The sequence below is a fragment of the Oryzias melastigma genome, linkage group LG1 (assembly GCF_002922805.2).
Source record: "Oryzias melastigma strain HK-1 linkage group LG1, ASM292280v2, whole genome shotgun sequence".
Taxonomy (NCBI): Eukaryota; Metazoa; Chordata; class Actinopteri; order Beloniformes; family Adrianichthyidae; genus Oryzias; species Oryzias melastigma.
Window position 1 is genome coordinate 7955991 of NC_050512.1, and position 3441 is coordinate 7959431.

At 40.8% G+C, this 3441-nt stretch overlaps 1 long non-coding RNA gene across 1 annotated transcript in view; it reads left to right on the forward strand.

Moving 5' to 3' along the window:
- LOC118598687 overlaps window positions 1-3426 on the forward strand; it is a 4769-nt gene extending 1343 nt beyond the window's left edge. Inside the window, exons 2-4 of the long non-coding RNA XR_004947783.1 lie at window positions 569-646; window positions 2123-2631; window positions 2705-3426. This is a non-coding gene — a long non-coding RNA (uncharacterized LOC118598687). The remainder of the gene's footprint in view (window positions 1-568; window positions 647-2122; window positions 2632-2704) is intronic.
- The last annotated feature ends 15 nt before the right edge of the window (window positions 3427-3441 follow it).

Genomic DNA, 3441 nt, shown 5'->3' on the forward strand with positions numbered 1-3441 from the left:
TGAAGAAGGAAAAGACCATGCTGCAACTTCTAGCATTTACCAATACAGTTTTTTTACTCTAACCTTTTTCACGTAGACACACAACGGTCTACAGCACACACAGTGAAGAAGGAAAGTAGCTGAATACATAAGATTGTATCCGCTCTGGTTCTCAGACAGAGATTGACCAAGCATAAGTACCAGCCTTCAGACTTACTGAAGATTCACCATAGTGAGGTACAACTTTACTAAATAACATTATTGAACAAATCACAGTACTCTGATCTTGATAATAGAAATTAAGGAAATACAATATAAAACATTTTTAGATAATATTCTTCCCAACCTTCTGCCCAATCTATAATTTGAATCAATGAGTACTCCATTTTGTTCCTTGATAATAAACATTAAATATTCCACTTTTTTTACATGATGTGTCATTTGTGTTTATTGCTGGTTAAACCCAGTGCAAATGAATAACACACTGTGCCTGGTAATCCAATATAACACAGGAACTAATACGAATGAATGAATTAATGTGAACTAAAGACCACTTATTTATTCAAACTATTTGTGTATTTCTTTAAAGCCAGAGAGCCACAATAGACCAGACCAGAGCTTCGGTTGCAGACACCTTGTCAAGATAATTTCCAAAAGACCAGATTGGGTAATTACAGCTTATTTAAGTGATTAACATAATATACTGAAGGCTTTTCTGTTAAATTTCCATACCATGCAAGCGGAACAGCAGCATGTCGGTATGCTTGAAATGTTGATCAAATTGGGCTCAGGGTGTAATAAAGTCTTCTGCTGATCTCATTGTTGATCAACATCTAACGTCTATTCTCAGATTGAGACATGGTAGGTTTACTTCATTATAATCTAAAAACAGGTAAGTCTAATCAAAACGGACGACACACATGGAAACACTGAATTTAGTCATTTCTACCGTGAGGTAGAATGTTTTCATAATGCTCCCTTTGGATTATTTTGATGCGGTAAATAACAGTGGGCTGAACTTATGAAACTAAAATGTAACTGGATTTGTCATTAACTGTTGTTTACTTGTTTTGTTGTACACATAGTGTATTAAATGTACACTTGACTATGTTGCAAGAAATACAAGTAATCTGGAAACTTAACCTGCTCTGTTCAGTACCAGGTATTTATCTCTGAGTCACACTGGTGGAAGTTTGGATAAAGATTACCTGGATTGATTTTAGGTCAGAGAATTTGATCATTCAAAAGGAACCAATATTGACTATGAATCATATCAACAGCCACAAATTATGATTAAAAATCAATCAATTCTAAAAAATGTTGCTAAAGCAAATCGTTGCTCTCTTAGTGTACCATGCAGTGCGTTATCGTTATGTAGAGCTGTCCGAACCTACTAGTCCAAAGTTGAGTGCCTTAGATTGGGATTGAGTGATTTTTCATGTGAAAATGTGTATTTTATTTTTATTTTTTTGCGAACCCATCCAAGTTTTCACCCTTAGAACACAGTTGATTCATAAAAAGTCTTTGTAGAATTCTCATATTTATCAGGTTTTCACTTCAGGAACTCTGTGACGCCATATTTGCTAAGTAGTGTTCATGGTGTCTGAATTGCCTTTAAAATCCAGGACATTAGATAGAACTGCACTGTGAAGTTTATTCGTTGTCAGGGAGTAGGACATGGCCTAATAAGTGTCTGGTTTTCCCTTTATCCTCGCCAGCTCTTCCGTTTAGCCATCCTTTTGTTTTTGTCTCGGTTAAGTTTATTTATTAGATATTTAAGTTTCTGCCACCAAGCCTAGACTCCTACATTTTGGGTCCTGCACCCCCAGCTCCTAACAAATGGCATTGTGAATTAAAGTTTATCCAGTTGCAAAATCTGCATTAGGAAAAACAGGTTTAAGGAGAAAACTGACTGTCAGTTTGTTAAGTGTTTTAACACACCTAATAACACCACACAAAAATCCGACCTGAGACAAAAACTCCTGTAGAACACTGACTGGGTCCTTGGATGTTTACTAACTGGAAGCAGCTTCCTGACCATGAGTGCATAATCTGAATGGACAGAAGATTTGGAATCCTTCAGAGAATGAACCAGCTTGGTTTGGAACAAAATAACTAATGATTGTTCCTGGTATCTCTACAGGGCATCAAAGAAGTCAAACTCCTCAGTTGTTTGCATTAGATCAGCCCTGCTACCAAGGAATAAAACAAGTGTTGGAAGGTGAAACAAGGAGTTTCGTGGAGTGTTTCGCCTCCAACTGTACTCTCCTAATCTCCTCTGCGAACCCCAGATAGCTCCCTGCTCCCTGGCTGCCTGAAAGTTTGAACCATGGCAGAACCAGATTTCATGGAGCATGACCCCCCCAAGGAATGGAAACCATCCAATCGATGCAGCAGAAAGTCTGGCTGCTCTAATATCTTCTCAGGAGTGAATCTGCATCAGTTGCAAAGGTTGTTCAGGGCCGGGGGGAACAAAGATGCTGAACAGCTGGCCAGGCTGGTGTGGAGAGAAGTGGAGAAGGAGGAAGTGGGGGACGAAGCAGGTCTGGCCCAGGCCTTGGTCGGTTTGAGGGTTCGAGCGAGGAGCAAGGCGGGGACTCGAACAGAGAGGCACAGGGAACATCATGGGGTTCGAGCTTCAGGATATCTCAGGTAGGTCTGGCAGACCCCCCAAGACCCTAGGCATACTGGTTTCTATAACAGTCAAACTGGTCCTCCTCCACAGGACTGAGGAGCCACTGCCTGTCTGCACTGCAAAGGAAGAGGAGGCTGCTCTTCAACCCAGCCTGACAGAGCTTCAGACTGAGAACAATGGTCCAGAGAATCGAAATCATTCAAAATCATGGAGGCTGGATGCTGCCAGAGACCCTGAACGCTACCTTCACCGCACCCTCCACTAAGAACTGTGCTTGCTTCCCAGTTTACAGGGACTACCCTCAAACTGGAGGTCAGCACCACCAACCTGTAGACTTTAAAATTGGGAAAGTTGTTTTTGGTACCGGTTCCATGCCGGATGTCTTCCACAACTGTGGTGTCTTTCTCAGCTCAGTTCATCAGTGTATACTCCAAGCATTTGATGCCATCTGGGTGTACCACCTTCCTTCCCTTTGGTATTGCTGTGTTCCTTGCTCACCTGGGCTTTCATGAGGAATAGTGTGAAGCATGTTTATAGGTAGAAGTGGGTGCGATGCCACAAAAATGGCTTTTTAGAATCAAATTCTTTAAAAAAAACAGTTGTAGGGTGACGCAGCAATTGTGATAACAGGCAAGAATTCCCTCGGCAGATAGAACAGTCTCATGCTAATGGCTACTGGTTCGATTTTCTTGCCATAGATTTGTGCTTTAAAAGTGACTGTATTTATACCGTCTGTTATCTACAAAAACTGGCAGTGCTCCTCCCTTTCTCTCATTGCTTTCAGTAGTTCTGTCTGCTTGTATTAGTTTAAATCTGTCCAAAGTCAT